Raw genomic sequence first — 20,303 nt, forward strand, 5'->3', positions numbered from 1 at the left:
TCCCTAAGCCCCGGGGTCACAATTTCAGCAAAAATCTGACTTTTGCAAATTCACTCAAAAATGGTGCCAAAAACATGAAACTGCTCTACTGAAAGGTTTGGCACTCGAAACAGAAGGCTTTTTATCCCGGGACAAGAAATCAGCCCTCAAAAACTTAACCGGCAGAAAATATTTTTTTGAAAAAATCCCTAAGCCCCGGGGTCACAATTTCAGCAAAAATCTGACTTTTGGCAATTCACTCAAAAATAGTGCCAAAAGCTTGAAAATGCTCTCCTGAAAGCTTTGGCACTCGAAACAGAAGGCTTTTTATCCCAGTACAAGAAATCAGCCCTCAAAAACTTAACCGGCAGAAAATATTTTTTTGAAAAAATCCCTAAGCCCCGGGGTCACAATTTCAGCAAAAATCTGACTTTTGGCAATTCACTCAAAAATGGTGCCAAAACCTTGAAAATGCTCCCCTGAAAGCTTTGGCGATGGAAACAGAAGGCTTTTTATCACAGGACAAGAAATCAGACCTCAAAAACTTAACCGGCAGAAAATATTTTTTTGAAAAAATCCCCAAGCCCCGGGGTCACAATTTCAGCAAAAATCTGACTTTTGCCATTTCACTCAAAAATGTTGCCAAAAGCTTGAAAATGCTCTCCTGAAAGCTTTGGCGATGGAAACAGAAGCCTTTTTATCACAGGACAAGAAATCAGCCCTCAAAAACTAAACCTGCAGAAAATATTTTTTTGAAAAAATTCCTAAGCCCCGGGGTCACAATTTCAGCAAAAATCTGACTTTTGGCAATTCACTCCAAAATGGTGCCAAAACCTTGAAAATGCTCTCCTGAAAGGTTTGGCACTTGAAACAGAAGGCTTTTTATCACAGGACAAGAAATCAGACCTCAAAAACTTAACCGGCAGAAAATATTTTTTTGAAAAAATCCCTAAGCCCCGGGGTCACAATTTCAGCAAAAATCTGACTTTTGGCAATTCACTCAAAAATGGTGCCAAAACCTTGAAAATGCTCCCCTGAAAGGTTTGGCACTTGAAACAGAAGGCTTTTTATCACAGGACAAGAAATCAGCCCTCAAAAACTTAACCAGCAGAAAATATTTTTTTGAAAAAATCCCTAAGCCCCGGGGTCACAATTTCAGCAAAAATCTGACTTTTGGCAATTCACTCCAAAATGGTGCCAAAAGCTTGAAAATGCTCTCCTGAAAGGTTTGGCACTTGAAACAGAAGGCTTTTTATCACAGGACAAGAAATCAGCCCTCAAAAACCTACCCGGCAGAAAATATTTTTTTGAAAAAATCCCTAAGCCCCGGGGTCACAATTTCAGCAAATATTTGACTTTTGGCAATTCACTCAAAAATCGTGCCAACCGGTTGCAAATGCTCCCCTGAAAGGTTTGGCACTTGAAACAGAAGGCTTTTTATCACAGGACAAGAAATCAGCCCTCAAAAACTTAACCAGCAGAAAATATTTTTTTGAAAAAATCCCTAAGCCCCGGGGTCACAATTTCAGCAAAAATCTGACTTTTGGCAATTCACTCAAAAATGGTGCCAAAAGCTTGAAAATGCTCTCCTGAACGGTTTGGCACTTGAAACAGAAGGCTTTTTATCACACGACAAGAAATCAGCCCTCAAAAACCTACCCGGCAGAAAATATTTTTTTGAAAAAATCCCTAAGCCCCGGGGTCACAATTTCAGCAAAAATCTGACTTTTGGCAATTCACTCAAAAATAGTGCCAAAAGCTTGAAAATGCTCTCCTGAAAGGTTTGGCACTCGAAACAGAAGGCTTTTTATCCCAGGACAAGAAATGAGCCCTCAAAAACTTAACCGGCAGAAAATATTTTTTTGAAAAAATCCCTAAGCCCCGGGGTCACAATTTCCGCAAAAATCTGATTTTTGGCAATTCACTCAAAAATGGTGTCAAAAGCTTGAAAATGCTCTACTGAAAGGTTTGCCACTCGAAACAGAAGGCTTTTTATCCCAGGACAAGAAATAAGCCCTCAAAAACGTAACCGGCAGAAAATATTTTTTGGAAAAAATCCCTAAGCCCCGGGGTCACAATTTCCGCAAAAATCTGACTTTTGCAAATTCACTCAAAAATGGTGCCAAAAGCTTGAAAATGCTCTACTGAAAGGTTTGGCACTCGAAACAGAAGGCTTTTAATCCCAGGACAAGAAATCAGCCCTCAAAAACTTAACCGGCAGAAAATATTTTTTTGAAAAAATCCCTAAGCCCCGAGGTCACAATTTCCGCAAAAATCCGACTTTTGGCAATTCACTCAAAAATGGTACCAAAAGCTTGAAAATGCTCCCCTGAAAGGTTTGGCACTCGAAACAGAAGGCTTTTTATCCCAGGACAAGAAATCAGCCCTCAAAAACTTAAGGGGCAGAAAATATTTTTTTGAAAAAATCCCTAAGCCCCGGGGTCACAATTTCCGCAAAAATCTGACTTTTGGCAATTCACTCAAAAATAGTGCCAAAAGCTTGAAAATGCTCTCCTGAAAGGTTTGGCACTCGAAACAGAAGGCTTTTTATCCCAGGACAAGAAAATAGCCCTCAAAAACTTCCAGGACAAGAAATCAGCCCTCAAAAACTTAACCGGCAGAAAATATTTTTTTGAAAAAATCCCTACGCCCCGGGGTCACAATTTCAGCAAAAATCTGACTTTTGGCAATTCACTCAAAAATAGTGCCAAAAGCTTGAAAATGCTCTCCTGAAAGGTTTGGCACTCGAAACAGAAGGCTTTTTATCCCAGGACAAGAAATCAGCCCTCAAAAACTTAACCGGCAGAAAATATTTTTTTGAAAAAATCCCTAAGCCCCGGGGTCACAATTTCCGCAAAAATCTGATTTTTGGCAATTCACTCAAAAATGGTGTCAAAAGCTTGAAAATGCTCTACTGAAAGGTTTGCCACTCGAAACAGACGGCTTTTTATCCCAGGACAAGAAATAAGCCCTCAAAAACGTAACCGGCAGAAAATATTTTTTGGAAAAAATCCCAAAGCCCCGGGGTCACAATTTACGCAAAAATCTGACTTTTGGCAATTCACTCAAAAATAGTGCCAAAAGCTTGAAAATGCTCTCCTGAAAGGTTTGGCACTCGAAACAGAAGGCTTTTTATCCCAGGACAAGAAAATAGCCCTCAAAAACTTCCAGGACAAGAAATCAGCCGTCAAAAACTTAACCGGCAGAAAATATTTTTTTGAAAAATTCCCTAAGCCCCGGGGTCACAATTTCCGCAAAAATCTGACTTTTGGCAATTCACTCAAAAATGGTGCCAAAAGCTTGAAAATGCTCTACTGAAAGGTTTGGCACTCGAAACAGAAGGCTTTTTATCCCAGGACAAGAAATCAGCCCTCAAAAACTTAACCGTCAGAAAATATTTTTTTGAAAAAACCCCTAAGCCCCGGGGTCACAATTTCTGCAAAAATCTGACTTTTGGCAATTCACTCAAAAATAGTGCCAAAAGCTTGAAAATGCTCTCCTGAAAGCTTTGGCACTCAAAACAGAAGGCTTTTTATCCCAGTACAAGAAATCAGCCCTCAAAAACTTAACCGGCAGAAAATATTTTTTTGAAAAAATCCCTAAGCCCCGGGGTCACAATTTCCGCAAAAATCCGACTTTTGGCAATTCACTCAAAAATGGTACCAAAAGCTTGAAAATGCTCCCCTGAAAGGTTTGGCACTCGAAACAGAAGGCTTTTTATCCCAGGACAAGAAATCAGCCCTCAAAAACTTAAGGGGCAGAAAATATTTTTTTCAAAAAATCCCTAAGCCCCGGGGTCACAATTTCCGCAAAAATCTGACTTTTGGCAATTCACTCAAAAATAGTGCCAAAAGCTTGAAAATGCTCTCCTGAAAGGTTTGGCACTCGAAACAGAAGGCTTTTTATCCCAGGACAAGAAATCAGCCCTCAAAAACTTAACCGGCAGGAAATATTTTTTTGAAAAAATCCCTAAGCCCCGGGGTCACAATTTCCGCAAAAATCTGACTTTTGGCAATTCACTCAAAAATGGTGCCAAAAACATGAAACTGCTCTACTGAAAGGTTTGGCACTCGAAACAGAAGGCTTTTTATCCCAGGACAAGAAATCAGCCCTCAAAAACTTAACCGGCAGAAAATATTTTTTTGAAAAAATCCCTAAGCCCCGGGGTCACAATTTCTGCAAAAATCTGACTTTTGGCAATTCACTCAAAAATAGTGCCAAAAGCTTGAAAATGCTCTCCTGAAAGCTTTGGCACTCGAAACAGAAGGCTTTTTATCCCAGTACAAGAAATCAGCCCTCAAAAACTTAACCGGCAGAAAATATTTTTTGGAAAAAATCCCTAAGCCCCGGGGTCACAATTTCAGCAAAAATCTGACTTTTGGCAATTCACTCAAAAATGGTGCCAAAACCTTGAAAATGCTCCCCTGAAAGCTTTGGCGATGGAAACAGAAGGCTTTTTATCACAGGACAAGAAATCAGACCTCAAAAACTTAACCGGCAGAAAATATTTTTTTGAAAAAATCCCCAAGCCCCGGGGTCACAATTTCAGCAAAAATCTGACTTTTGCCATTTCACTCAAAAATGTTGCCAAAAGCTTGAAAATGCTCTCCTGGAAGCTTTGGCGATGGAAACAGAAGCCTTTTTATCACAGGACAAGAAATCAGCCCTCAAAAACTTAACCGGCAGAAAATATTTTTTTGAAAAAATTCCTAAGCCCCGGGGTCACAATTTCAGCAAAAATCTGACTTTTGGCAATTCACTCCAAAATGGTGCCAAAACCTTGAAAATGCTCTCCTGAAAGGTTTGGCACTTGAAACAGAAGGCTTTTTATCACAGGACAAGAAATCAGACCTCAAAAACTTAACCGGCAGAAAATATTTTTTTGAAAAAATCCCTAAGCCCCGGGGTCACAATTTCAGCAAAAATCTGACTTTTGGCAATTCACTCAAAAATGGTGCCAAAACCTTGAAAATGCTCCCCTGAAAGGTTTGGCACTTGAAACAGAAGGCTTTTTATCACAGGACAAGAAATCAGCCCTCAAAAACTTAACCGGCAGAAAATATTTTTTTGAAAAAATCCCTAAGCCCCGGGGTCACAATTTCAGCAAAAATCTGACTTTTGGCAATTCACTCCAAAATGGTGCCAAAAGCTTGAAAATGCTCTCCTGAAAGGTTTGGCACTTGAAACAGAAGGCTTTTTATCACAGGACAAGAAATCAGCCCTCAAAAACCTACCCGGCAGAAAATATTTTTTTGAAAAAATCCCTAAGCCCCGGGGTCACAATTTCAGCAAATATTTGACTTTTGGCAATTCACTCAAAAATCGTGCCAACCGGTTGCAAATGCTCCCCTGAAAGCTTTGGCTATGGAAACAGAAGGCTTTTTATCACAAGACAAGAAATCAGCCCTCAAAAACTTAACCGGCAGAAAATATTTTTTTGAAAAAATCCCTAAGCCCCGGGGTCACAATTTCAGCAAAAATCTGACTTTTGGCAATTCACTCAAAAATGGTTCCAACCGGTTGCAAATGCTCCCCTGAAAGGTTTGGCACTTGAAACAGAAGGCTTTTTATAACAGGACAAGAAATCAGCCCTCAAAAACTTAAGGGGCAGAAAATATTTTTTTCAAAAAATCCCTAAGCCCCGGGGTCACAATTTCCGCAAAAATCTGACTTTTGGCAATTCACTCAAAAATAGTGCCAAAAGCTTGAAAATGCTCTCCTGAAAGGTTTGGCACTCGAAACAGAAGGCTTTTTATCCCAGGACAAGAAATCAGCCCTCAAAAACTTAACCGGCAGGAAATATTTTTTTGAAAAAATCCCTAAGCCCCGGGGTCACAATTTCCGCAAAAATCTGACTTTTGGCAATTCACTCAAAAATGGTGCCAAAAACATGAAACTGCTCTACTGAAAGGTTTGGCACTCGAAACAGAAGGCTTTTTATCCCAGGACAAGAAATCAGCCCTCAAAAACTTAACCGGCAGAAAATATTTTTTTGAAAAAATCCCTAAGCCCCGGGGTCACAATTTCTGCAAAAATCTGACTTTTGGCAATTCACTCAAAAATAGTGCCAAAAGCCTGAAAATGCTCTCCTGAAAGCTTTGGCACTCGAAACAGAAGGCTTTTTATCCCAGTACAAGAAATCAGCCCTCAAAAACTTAACCGGCAGAAAATATTTTTTTGAAAAAATCCCTAAGCCCCGGGGTCACAATTTCCGCAAAAATCTGACTTTTGGCAATTCACTCAAAAATGGTGCCAAAAACATGAAACTGCTCTACTGAAAGGTTTGGCACTCGAAACAGAAGGCTTTTTATCCCAGGACAAGAAATCAGCCCTCAAAAACTTAACCGGCAGAAAATATTTTTTTGAAAAAATCCCTAAGCCCCGGGGTCACAATTTCTGCAAAAATCTGACTTTTGGCAATTCACTCAAAAATGGTGCCAAAACCTTGAAAATGCTCCCCTGAAAGCTTTGGCGATGGAAACAGAAGGCTTTTTATCACAGGACAAGAAATCAGACCTCAAAAACTTAACCGGCAGAAAATATTTTTTTGAAAAAATCCCCAAGCCCCGGGGTCACAGTTTCAGCAAAAATCTGACTTTTGCCATTTCACTCAAAAATGTTGCCAAAAGCTTGAAAATGCTCTCCTGGAAGCTTTGGCGATGGAAACAGAAGCCTTTTTATCACAGGACAAGAAATCAGCCCTCAAAAACTTAACCGGCAGAAAATATTTTTTTGAAAAAATTCCTAAGCCCCGGGGTCACAATTTCAGCAAAAATCTGACTTTTGGCAATTCACTCCAAAATGGTGCCAAAACCTTGAAAATGCTCTCCTGAAAGGTTTGGCACTTGAAACAGAAGGCTTTTTATCACAGGACAAGAAATCAGACCTCAAAAACTTAACCGGCAGAAAATATTTTTTTGAAAAAATCCCTAAGCCCCGGGGTCACAATTTCAGCAAAAATCTGACTTTTGGCAATTCACTCAAAAATGGTGCCAAAACCTTGAAAATGCTCCCCTGAAAGGTTTGGCACTTGAAACAGAAGGCTTTTTATCACAGGACAAGAAATCAGCCCTCAAAAACTTAACCGGCAGAAAATATTTTTTTGAAAAAATCCCTAAGCCCCGGGGTCACAATTTCAGCAAAAATCTGACTTTTGGCAATTCACTCCAAAATGGTGCCAAAAGCTTGAAAATGCTCTCCTGAAAGGTTTGGCACTTGAAACAGAAGGCTTTTTATCACAGGACAAGAAATCAGCCCTCAAAAACCTACCCGGCAGAAAATATTTTTTTGAAAAAATCCCTAAGCCCCGGGGTCACAATTTCAGCAAATATTTGACTTTTGGCAATTCACTCAAAAATCGTACCAACCGGTTGCAAATGCTCCCCTGAAAGCTTTGGCTATGGAAACAGAAGGCTTTTTATCACAGGACAAGAAATAAGCCCTCAAAAACGTAACCGGCAGAAAATATTTTTTGGAAAAAATCCCAAAGCCCCGGGGTCACAATTTCCGCAAAAATCTGACTTTTGGCAATTCACTCAAAAATAGTGCCAAAAGCTTGAAAATGCTCTCCTGAAAGGTTTGGCACTCGAAACAGAAGGCTTTTTATCCCAGGACAAGAAAATAGCCCTCAAAAACTTCCAGGACAAGAAATCAGCCGTCAAAAACTTAACCGGCAGAAAATATTTTTTTGAAAAATTCCCTAAGCCCCGGGGTCACAATTTCCGCAAAAATCTGACTTTTGGCAATTCACTCAAAAATGGTGCCAAAAGCTTGAAAATGCTCTACTGAAAGGTTTGGCACTCGAAACAGAAGGCTTTTTATCCCAGGACAAGAAATCAGCCCTCAAAAACTTAACCGTCAGAAAATATTTTTTTGAAAAAATCCCTAAGCCCCGGGTCACAATTTCTGCAAAAATCTGACTTTTGGCAATTCACTCAAAAATGGTACCAAAAGCTTGAAAATGCTCCCCTGAAAGGTTTGGCACTCGAAACAGAAGGCTTTTTATCCCAGGACAAGAAATCAGCCCTCAAAAACTTAAGGGGCAGAAAACATTTTTTTGAAAAAATCCCTAAGCCCCGGGGTCACAATTTCCGCAAAAATCTGACTTTTGGCAATTCACTCAAAAATAGTGCCAAAAGCTTGAAAATGCTCTCCTGAAAGGTTTGGCACTCGAAACAGAAGGCTTTTTATCCCAGGACAAGAAAATAGCCCTCAAAAACTTCCAGGACAAGAAATCAGCCCTCAAAAACTTAACCGGCAGAAAATATTTTTTTGAAAAAATCCCTACGCCCCGGGGTCACAATTTCAGCAAAAATCTGACTTTTGGCAATTCACTCAAAAATAGTGCCAAAAGCTTGAAAATGCTCTCCTGAAAGGTTTGGCACTCGAAACAGAAGGCTTTTTATCCCAGGACAAGAAATCAGCCCTCAAAAACTTAACCGGCAGAAAATATTTTTTTGAAAAAATCCCTAAGCCCCGGGGTCACAATTTCCGCAAAAATCTGATTTTTGGCAATTCACTCAAAAATGGTGTCAAAAGCTTGAAAATGCTCTACTGAAAGGTTTGCCACTCGAAACAGAAGGCTTTTTATCCCAGGACAAGAAATAAGCCCTCAAAAACGTAACCGGCAGAAAATATTTTTTGGAAAAAATCCCAAAGCCCCGGGGTCACAATTTACGCAAAAATCTGACTTTCGGCAATTCACTCAAAAATAGTGCCAAAAGCTTGAAAATGCTCTCCTGAAAGGTTTGGCACTCGAAACAGAAGGCTTTTTATCCCAGGACAAGAAAATAGCCCTCAAAAACTTCCAGGACAAGATATCAGCCGTCAAAAACTTAACCGGCAGAAAATATTTTTTTGAAAAATTCCCTAAGCCCCGGGGTCACAATTTCCGCAAAAATCTGACTTTTGGCGATTCACTCAAAAATGGTGCCAAAAGCTTGAAAATGCTCTACTGAAAGGTTTGGCACTCGAAACAGAAGGCTTTTTATCCCAGGACAAGAAATCAGCCCTCAAAAACTTAACCGTCAGAAAATATTTTTTTGAAAAAATCCCTAAGCCCCGGGGTCACAATTTCTGCAAAAATCTGACTTTTGGCAATTCACTCAAAAATAGTGCCAAAAGCTTGAAAATGCTCTCCTGAAAGCTTTGGCACTCAAAACAGAAGGCTTTTTATCCCAGTACAAGAAATCAGCCCTCAAAAACTTAACCGGCAGAAAATATTTTTTTGAAGAAATCCCTAAGCCCCGGGGTCACAATTTCCGCAAAAATCCGACTTTTGGCAATTCACTCAAAAATGGAACCAAAAGCTTGAAAATGCTCCCCTGAAAGATTTGGCACTCGAAACAGAAGGCTTTTTATCCCAGGACAAGAAATCAGCCCTCAAAAACTTAAGGGGCAGAAAATATTTTTTTCAAAAAATCCCTAAGCCCCGGGGTCACAATTTCCGCAAAAATCTGACTTTTGGCAATTCACTCAAAAATAGTGCCAAAAGCTTGAAAATGCTCTCCTGAAAGGTTTGGCACTCGAAACAGAAGGCTTTTTATCCCAGGACAAGAAATCAGCCCTCAAAAACTTAACCGGCAGGAAATATTTTTTTGAAAAAATCCCTAAGCCCCGGGGTCACAATTTCCGCAAAAATCTGACTTTTGGCAATTCACTCAAAAATGGTGCCAAAAACATGAAACTGCTCTACTGAAAGGTTTGGCACTCGAAACAGAAGGCTTTTTATCCCAGGACAAGAAATCAGCCCTCAAAAACTTAACCGGCAGAAAATATTTTTTTGAAAAAATCCCTAAGCCCCGGGGTCACAATTTCTGCAAAAATCCGACTTTTGGCAATTCACTCAAAAATGGAACCAAAAGCTTGAAAATGCTCCCCTGAAAGATTTGGCACTCGAAACAGAAGGCTTTTTATCCCAGGACAAGAAATCAGCCCTCAAAAACTTAAGGGGCAGAAAATATTTTTTTCAAAAAATCCCTAAGCCCCGGGGTCACAATTTCCGCAAAAATCTGACTTTTGGCAATTCACTCAAAAATAGTGCCAAAAGCTTGAAAATGCTCTCCTGAAAGGTTTGGCACTCGAAACAGAAGGCTTTTTATCCCAGGACAAGAAATCAGCCCTCAAAAACTTAACCGGCAGGAAATATTTTTTTGAAAAAATCCCTAAGCCCCGGGGTCACAATTTCCGCAAAAATCTGACTTTTGGCAATTCACTCAAAAATGGTGCCAAAAACATGAAACTGCTCTACTGAAAGGTTTGGCACTCGAAACAGAAGGCTTTTTATCCCAGGACAAGAAATCAGCCCTCAAAAACTTAACCGGCAGAAAATATTTTTTTGAAAAAATCCCTAAGCCCCGGGGTCACAATTTCTGCAAAAATCTGACTTTTGGCAATTCACTCAAAAATAGTGCCAAAAGCTTGAAAATGCTCTCCTGAAAGCTTTGGCACTCGAAACAGAAGGCTTTTTATCCCAGTACAAGAAATCAGCCCTCAAAAACTTAACCGGCAGAAAATATTTTTTTGAAAAAATCCCTAAGCCCCGGGGTCACAATTTCAGCAAAAATCTGACTTTTGGCAATTCACTCAAAAATGGTGCCAAAACCTTGAAAATGCTCCCCTGAAAGCTTTGGCGATGGAAACAGAAGGCTTTTTATCACAGGACAAGAAATCAGACCTCAAAAACTTAACCGGCAGAAAATATTTTTTTGAAAAAATCCCCAAGCCCCGGGGTCACAATTTCAGCAAAAATCTGACTTTTGCCATTTCACTCAAAAATGTTGCCAAAAGCTTGAAAATGCTCTCCTGAAAGCTTTGGCGATGGAAACAGAAGCCTTTTTATCACAGGACAAGAAATCAGCCCTCAAAAACTTAACCGGCAGAAAATATTTTTTTGAAAAAATTCCTAAGCCCCGGGGTCACAATTTCAGCAAAAATCTGACTTTTGGCAATTCACTCCAAAATGGTGCCAAAACCTTGAAAATGCTCTCCTGAAAGGTTTGGCACTTGAAACAGAAGGCTTTTTATCACAGGACAAGAAATCAGACCTCAAAAACTTAACCGGCAGAAAATATTTTTTTGAAAAAATCCCTAAGCCCCGGGGTCACAATTTCAGCAAAAATCTGACTTTTGGCAATTCACTCAAAAATGGTGCCAAAACCTTGAAAATGCTCCCCTGAAAGGTTTGGCACTTGAAACAGAAGGCTTTTTATCACAGGACAAGAAATCAGCCCTCAAAAACTTAACCGGCAGAAAATATTTTTTTGAAAAAATCCCTAAGCCCCGGGGTCACAATTTCAGCAAAAATCTGACTTTTGGCAATTCACTCCAAAATGGTGCCAAAAGCTTGAAAATGCTCTCCTGAAAGGTTTGGCACTTGAAACAGAAGGCTTTTTATCACAGGACAAGAAATCAGCCCTCAAAAACCTACCCGGCAGAAAATATTTTTTTGAAAAAATCCCTAAGCCCCGGGGTCACAATTTCAGCAAATATTTGACTTTTGGCAATTCACTCAAAAATCGTGCCAACCGGTTGCAAATGCTCCCCTGAAAGCTTTGGCTATGGAAACAGAAGGCTTTTTATCACAAGACAAGAAATCAGCCCTCAAAAACTTAACCGGCAGAAAATATTTTTTTGAAAAAATCCCTAAGCCCCGGGGTCACAATTTCAGCAAAAATCTGACTTTTGGCAATTCACTCAAAAATGGTTCCAACCGGTTGCAAATGCTCCCCTGAAAGGTTTGGCACTTGAAACAGAAGGCTTTTTATAACAGGACAAGAAATCAGCCCTCAAAAACTTAAGGGGCAGAAAATATTTTTTTCAAAAAATCCCTAAGCCCCGGGGTCACAATTTCCGCAAAAATCTGACTTTTGGCAATTCACTCAAAAATAGTGCCAAAAGCTTGAAAATGCTCTCCTGAAAGGTTTGGCACTCGAAACAGAAGGCTTTTTATCCCAGGACAAGAAATCAGCCCTCAAAAACTTAACCGGCAGGAAATATTTTTTTGAAAAAATCCCTAAGCCCCGGGGTCACAATTTCCGCAAAAATCTGACTTTTGGCAATTCACTCAAAAATGGTGCCAAAAACATGAAACTGCTCTACTGAAAGGTTTGGCACTCGAAACAGAAGGCTTTTTATCCCAGGACAAGAAATCAGCCCTCAAAAACTTAACCGGCAGAAAATATTTTTTTGAAAAAATCCCTAAGCCCCGGGGTCACAATTTCTGCAAAAATCTGACTTTTGGCAATTCACTCAAAAATAGTGCCAAAAGCTTGAAAATGCTCTCCTGAAAGCTTTGGCACTCGAAACAGAAGGCTTTTTATCCCAGTACAAGAAATCAGCCCTCAAAAACTTAACCGGCAGAAAATATTTTTTTGAAAAAATCCCTAAGCCCCGGGGTCACAATTTCAGCAAAAATCTGACTTTTGGCAATTCACTCAAAAATGGTGCCAAAACCTTGAAAATGCTCCCCTGAAAGCTTTGGCGATGGAAACAGAAGGCTTTTTATCACAGGACAAGAAATCAGACCTCAAAAACTTAACCGGCAGAAAATATTTTTTTGAAAAAATCCCCAAGCCCCGGGGTCACAATTTCAGCAAAAATCTGACTTTTGCCATTTCACTCAAAAATGTTGCCAAAAGCTTGAAAATGCTCTCCTGAAAGCTTTGGCGATGGAAACAGAAGCCTTTTTATCACAGGACAAGAAATCAGCCCTCAAAAACTTAACCAGCAGAAAATATTTTTTTGAAAAAATTCCTAAGCCCCGGGGTCACAATTTCAGCAAAAATCTGACTTTTGGCAATTCACTCCAAAATGGTGCCAAAACCTTGAAAATGCTCTCCTGAAAGGTTTGGCACTTGAAACAGAAGGCTTTTTATCACAGGACAAGAAATCAGACCTCAAAAACTTAACCGGCAGAAAATATTTTTTTGAAAAAATCCCTAAGCCCCGGGGTCACAATTTCAGCAAAAATCTGACTTTTGGCAATTCACTCAAAAATGGTGCCAAAACCTTGAAAATGCTCCCCTGAAAGGTTTGGCACTTGAAACAGAAGGCTTTTTATCACAGGACAAGAAATCAGCCCTCAAAAACTTAACCGGCAGAAAATATTTTTTTGAAAAAATCCCTAAGCCCCGGGGTCACAATTTCAGCAAAAATCTGACTTTTGGCAATTCACTCCAAAATGGTGCCAAAAGCTTGAAAATGCTCTCCTGAAAGGTTTGGCACTTGAAACAGAAGGCTTTTTATCACAGGACAAGAAATCAGCCCTCAAAAACCTACCCGGCAGAAAATATTTTTTTGAAAAAATCCCTAAGCCCCGGGGTCACAATTTCAGCAAATATTTGACTTTTGGCAATTCACTCAAAAATCGTACCAACCGGTTGCAAATGCTCCCCTGAAAGCTTTGGCTATGGAAACAGAAGGCTTTTTATCACAGGACAAGAAATAAGCCCTCAAAAACGTAACCGGCAGAAAATATTTTTTGGAAAAAATCCCAAAGCCCCGGGGTCACAATTTCCGCAAAAATCTGACTTTTGGCAATTCACTCAAAAATAGTGCCAAAAGCTTGAAAATGCTCTCCTGAAAGGTTTGGCACTCGAAACAGAAGGCTTTTTATCCCAGGACAAGAAAATAGCCCTCAAAAACTTCCAGGACAAGAAATCAGCCGTCAAAAACTTAACCGGCAGAAAATATTTTTTTGAAAAATTCCCTAAGCCCCGGGGTCACAATTTCCGCAAAAATCTGACTTTTGGCAATTCACTCAAAAATGGTGCCAAAAGCTTGAAAATGCTCTACTGAAAGGTTTGGCACTCGAAACAGAAGGCTTTTTATCCCAGGACAAGAAATCAGCCCTCAAAAACTTAACCGTCAGAAAATATTTTTTTGAAAAAATCCCTAAGCCCCGGGGTCACAATTTCTGCAAAAATCTGACTTTTGGCAATTCACTCAAAAATAGTGCCAAAAGCTTGAAAATGCTCTCCTGAAAGCTTTGGCACTCAAAACAGAAGGCTTTTTATCCCAGTACAAGAAATCAGCCCTCAAAAACTTAACCGGCAGAAAATATTTTTTTGAAAAAATCCCTAAGCCCCGGGGTCACAATTTCCGCAAAAATCCGACTTTTGGCAATTCACTCAAAAATGGTACCAAAAGCTTGAAAATGCTCCCCTGAAAGGTTTGGCACTCGAAACAGAAGGCTTTTTATCCCAGGACAAGAAATCAGCCCTCAAAAACTTAACCGGCAGAAAATATTTTTTTGAAAAAATCCCTAAGCCCCGGGGTCACAATTTCAGCAAAAATCTGACTTTTGGCAATTCACTCCAAAATGGTGCCAAAACCTTGAAAATGCTCCCCTGAAAGCTTTGGCGATGGAAACAGAAGGCTTTTTATCACAGGACAAGAAATCAGACCTCAAAAACTTAACCGGCAGAAAATATTTTTTTGAAAAAATCCCTAAGCCCCGGGGTCACAATTTCAGAAAAAATCTGACTTTTGGCAATTCACTCAAAAATAGTGCCAAAAGCTTGAAAATGCTCTCCTGAAAGCTTTGGCGATGGAAACAGAAGGCTTTTTATCACAGGACAAGAAATCAGCCCTCAAAAACTTAACCGGCAGAAAATATTTTTTTGAAAAAATCCCTAAGCCCCGGGGTCACAATTTCAGCAAAAATCTGACTTTTGGCAATTCACTCAAAAATGGTGCCAAAACCTTGAAAATGCTCCCCTGAAAGCTTTGGCGATGGAAACAGAAGGCTTTTTATCACAGGACAAGAAATCAGACCTCAAAAACTTAACCGGCAGAAAATATTTTTTTGAAAAAATCCCCAAGCCCCGGGGTCACAATTTCAGCAAAAATCTGACTTTTGCCATTTCACTCAAAAATGTTGCCAAAAGCTTGAAAATGCTCTCCTGAAAGCTTTGGCGATGGAAACAGAAGCCTTTTTATCACAGGACAAGAAATCAGCCCTCAAAAACTTAACCGGCAGAAAATATTTTTTTGAAAAAATTCCTAAGCCCCGGGGTCACAATTTCAGCAAAAATCTGACTTTTGCCAATTCACTCAAAAATGGTGCCAAAACCTTGAAAATGCTCCCCTGAAAGGTTTGGCACTTGAAACAGAAGGCTTTTTATCACAGGACAAGAAATCAGCCCTCAAAAACTTAACCGGCAGAAAATATTTTTTTGAAAAAATCCCTAAGCCCCGGGGTCACAATTTCAGCAAAAATCTGACTTTTGGCAATTCACTCCAAAATGGTGCCAAAAGCTTGAAAATGCTCTCCTGAAAGGTTTGGCACTTGAAACAGAAGGCTTTTTATCACAGGACAAGAAATCAGCCCTCAAAAACCTACCCGGCAGAAAATATTTTTTTGAAAAAATCCCTAAGCCCCGGGGTCACAATTTCAGCAAATATTTGACTTTTGGCAATTCACTCAAAAATCGTGCCAACCGGTTGCAAATGCTCCCCTGAAAGCTTTGGCTATGGAAACAGAAGGCTTTTTATCACAAGACAAGAAATCAGCCCTCAAAAACTTAACCGGCAGAAAATATTTTTTTGAAAATATCCCTAAGCCCCGGGGTCACAATTTCAGCAAAAATCTGACTTTTGGGAATTCACTCAAAAATGGTGCCAAAAGCTTGAAAATGCTCCCCTGAAAGCTTTGGCGATGGAAACAGAAGGCTTTTTATCACAGGACAAGAAATCAGCCCTCAAAAACTTAACCGGCAGAAAATTATTTTTTGAAAAAATCCCTAACCCCGGGGTCACAATTTCTGCAAAAATCTGACTTTTGGCAATTCACTCAAAAATGGTGCCAAAAGCTTGAAAATGCTCTCCTGAAAGGTTTGGCACTTGAAACAGAAGGCTTTTTATCACAGGACAAGAAATCAGCCCGCAAAAATTTAACCGGCAGAAAATATTTTCTTGAAAAAATCCCTAAGCCCCGGGGTCACAATTTCAGCAAAAATCCGATTTTTGGCAATTCACTCAAAAATGCTGCCAAAAGCTTGAAAATGCTCTCCTGAAAGGTTTGGCACTTGAAACAGAAGGCTTTTTATCACAGGACAAGAAATCAGCCCTCAAAAACCTACCCGGCAGAAAATATTTTTTTGAAAAAATCCCTAAGCCCCGGGGTCACAATTTCAGCAAAAATCTGATTTTTGGCAATTCACTCAAAAATGGTGCCAAAAGCTTGAAAATGCTCCCCTGAAAGCTTTGGCGATGGAAACAGAAGCCTTTTTATCACAGGACAAGAAATCAGCCCTCAAAAACTTAACCGGCAGAAAATATTTTTTTGAAAAAATCCCTAAGCCCCGGGGTCACAATTTCAGCAAAAATCTGACTTTGGGCAATTCACTCAAAAATGGTGCGAAAAGCTTGAAAATGCTCTCCTGAAAGGTTTGGCACTTGAAACAGAAGGCTTTTTATCACAGGACAAGAAATCAGCCCTCAAAAACCTACCCGGCAGAAAATATTTTTTTGAAAAAATCCCTAAGCCCCGGGGTCACAATTTCAGCAAATATTTGACTTTTGGCAATTCACTCAAAAATCGTTCCAACCGGTTGCAAATGCTCCCCTGAAAGCTTTGGCTATGGAAACAGAAGGCTTTTTATCACAAGACAAGAAATCAGCCCTCAAAAACTTAACCGGCAGAAAATATTTTTTTGAAAAAATCCCTAAGCCCCGGGGTCACAATTTCAGCAAAAATCTGACTTTTGGCAATTCACTCAAAGATGGTTCCAACCGGTTGCAAATGCTCCCCTGAAAGGTTTGGCACTTGAAACAGAAGGCTTTTTATCACAGGACAAGAAATCAGCCCTCAAAAACTTAACCAGCAGAAAATATTTTTTTGAAAAAATCCCTAAGCCCCGGGGTCACAATTTCAGCAAAAATCTGACTTTTGGCAATTCACTCAAAAATGGTGCCAAAAGCTTGAAAATGCTCTCCTGAACGGTTTGGCACTTGAAACAGAAGGCTTTTTATCACAGGACAAGAAATCAGCCCTCAAAAACCTACCCGGCAGAAAATATTTTTTTGAAAAAATCCCTAAGCCCCGGGGTCACAATTTCAGCAAAAATCTGATTTTTGGCAATTCACTCAAAAATGGTGCCAAAAGCTTGAAAATGCTCCCCTGAAAGCTTTGGCGATGGAAACAGAAGCCTTTTTATCACAGGACAAGAAATCAGCCCTCAAAAACTTAACCGGCAGAAAATATTTTTTTGAAAAAATCCCTAAGCCCCGGGGTCACAATTTCTGCAAAAATCTGACTTTTGGCAATTCACTCAAAAATGGTGCCAAAAGCTTGAAAATGCTCTCCTGAAAGGTTTGGCACTGGAAACAGAAGGCTTTTTATCACAGGACAAGAAATCAGCCCTCAAAAACTTAACCGGCAGAAAATATTTTTTTGAAAAAATCCCTAAGCCCCGGGGTCACAATTTCAGCAAAAATCTGACTTTTGGCAATTCACTCCAAAATGGTGCCAAAAGCTTGAAAATGCTCTCCTGAAAGGTTTGGCACTTGAAACTGAAGGCTTTTAATCACAGGACAAGAAATCAGCCCTCAAAAACTTAAGCGGCAGAAAATATTTTTTTGAAAAAATCCCTAAGCCCCGGGGTCACAATTTCAGCAAAAATCTGACTTTTGGCAATTCACTCAAAAATGGTGCCAAAAGCTTGAAAATGCTCTCCTGAAAGGTTTGGCACTTGAAACAGAAGGCTTTTTATCACAGGACAAGAAATCAGCCCTCAAAAACCTACCCGGCAGAAAATATTTTTTTGAAAAAATCCCTAAGCCCCGGGGTCACAATTTCAGCAAATATTTGACTTTTGGCAATTCACTCAAAAATCGTTCCAACCGGTTGCAAATGCTCCCCTGAAAGCTTTGGCTATGGAAACAGAAGGCTTTTTATCACAAGACAAGAAATCAGCCCTCAAAAACTTAACCGGCAGAAAATATTTTTTTGAAAAAATCCCTAAGCCCCGGGGTCACAATTTCAGCAAAAATCTGACTTTTGGCAATTCACTCAAAAATGGTTCCAACCGGTTGCAAATGCTCCCCTGAAAGGTTTGGCACTTGAAACAGAAGGCTTTTTATCACAGGACAAGAAATCAGCCCTCAAAAACTTAACCGGCAGAAAATATTTTTTTGAAAAAATCCCTAAGCCCCGGGGTCACAATTTCAGCAAAAATCTGACTTTTGGCAATTCACTCAAAAATGGTGCCAAAAGCTTGAAAATGCTCTCCTGAAAGCTTTGGCACTCGAAACAGAAGGCTTTTTATCACAGGACAAGAAATCAGCCCTCAAAAACCTACCCGGCAGAAAATATTTTTTTGAAAAAATCCCTAAGCCCCGGGGTCACAATTTCAGCAAAAATCTGACTTTTGGCAATTCACTCAAAAATGGTGCCAAAAGCTTGAAAATGCTCTCCTGAAAGGTTTGGCACTTGAAACAGAAGCCTTTTTATCACAGGACAAGAAATCAGCCCTCAAAAACTTAACCGGCAGAAAATATTTTTTTGAAAAAATCCCTAAGCCCCGGGGTCACAATTTCTGCAAAAATCTGACTTTTGGCAATTCACTCAAAAATGGTGCCAAAAGCTTGAAAATGCTCTCCTGAAAGGTTTGGCACTTGAAACAGAAGGCTTTTTATCACAGGACAAGAAATCAGCCCTCAAAAACTTAACCGGCAGAAAATATTTTTTTGAAAAAATCCCTAAGCCCCGGGGTCACAATTTCAGCAAAAATCTGACTTTTGCCAATTCACTCAAAAATGGTGCCAAAAGCTTGAAAATGCTCTCCTGAAAGGTTTGGCACTTGAAACAGAAGCCTTTTTATCACAGGACAAGAAATCAGCCCTCAAAAACTTAACCGGCAGAAAATATTTTTTTGAAAAAATCCCTAAGCCCCGGGGTCACAATTTCAGCAAAAATCTGACTTTTGGCAATTCACTCCAAAATGGTGCCAAAAGCTTGAAAATGCTCTCCTGAAAGGTTTGGCACTTGAAACAGAAGGCTTTTAATCACAGGACAAGAAATCAGCCCTCAAAAACTTAAGCGGCAGAAAATATTTTTTTGAAAAAATCCCTAAGCCCCGGGGTCACAATTTCAGCAAAAATCTGACTTTTGGCAATTCACTCAAAAATGGTGCCAAAAGCTTGAAAATGCTCTCCTGAAAGGTTTGGCACTTGAAACAGAAGGCTTTTTATCACAGGACAAGAAATCAGCCCTCAAAAACCTACCCGGCAGAAAATATTTTTTTGAAAAAATCCCTAAGCCCCGGGGTCACAATTTCAGCAAATATTTGACTTTTGGCAATTCACTCAAAAATCGTTCCAACCGGTTGCAAATGCTCCCCTGAAAGCTTTGGCTATGGAAACAGAAGGCTTTTTATCACAAGACAAGAAATCAGCCCTCAAAAACTTAACCGGCAGAAAATATTTTTTTGAAAAAATCCCTAAGCCCCGGGGTCACAATTTCAGCAAAAATCTGACTTTTGGCAATTCACTCAAAAATGGTTCCAACCGGTTGCAAATGCTCCCCTGAAAGGTTTGGCACTTGAAACAGAAGGCTTTTTATCACAGGACAAGAAATCAGCCCTCAAAAACTTAACCAGCAGAAAATATTTTTTTGAAAAAATCCCTAAGCCCCGGGGTCACAATTTCAGCAAAAATCTGACTTTGGGCAATTCACTCAAAAATGGTGCCAAAAGCTTGAAAATGCTCTCCTGAACGGTTTGGCACTTGAAACAGAAGGCTTTTTATCACAGGACAAGAAATCAGCCCTCAAAAACCTACCCGGCAGAAAATATTTTTTTGAAAAAATCCCTAAGCCCCGGGGTCACAATTTCAGCAAAAATCTGATTTTTGGCAATTCACTCAAAAATGGTGCCAAAAGCTTGAAAATGCTCCCCTGAAAGCTTTGGCGATGGAAACAGAAGCCTTTTTATCACAGGACAAGAAATCAGCCCTCAAAAACTTAACCGGCAGAAAATATTTTTTTGAAAAAATCCCTAAGCCCCGGGGTCACAATTTCTGCAAAAATCTGACTTTTGGCAATTCACTCAAAAATGGTGCCAAAAGCTTGAAAATGCTCTCCTGAAAGGTTTGGCACTGGAAACAGAAGGCTTTTTATCACAGGACAAGAAATCAGCCCTCAAAAACTTAACCGGCAGAAAATATTTTTTTGAAAAAATCCCTAAGCCCCGGGGTCACAATTTCAGCAAAAATCTGACTTTTGGCAATTCACTCCAAAATGGTGCCAAAAGCTTGAAAATGCTCTCCTGAAAGGTTTGGCACTTGAAACAGAAGGCTTTTAATCACAGGACAAGAAATCAGCC

The sequence above is a fragment of the Podarcis liolepis genome (genome assembly GCF_965112155.1).
Source record: "Podarcis liolepis genome assembly, chromosome: 7".
Taxonomy (NCBI): Eukaryota; Metazoa; Chordata; class Lepidosauria; order Squamata; family Lacertidae; genus Podarcis; species Podarcis liolepis.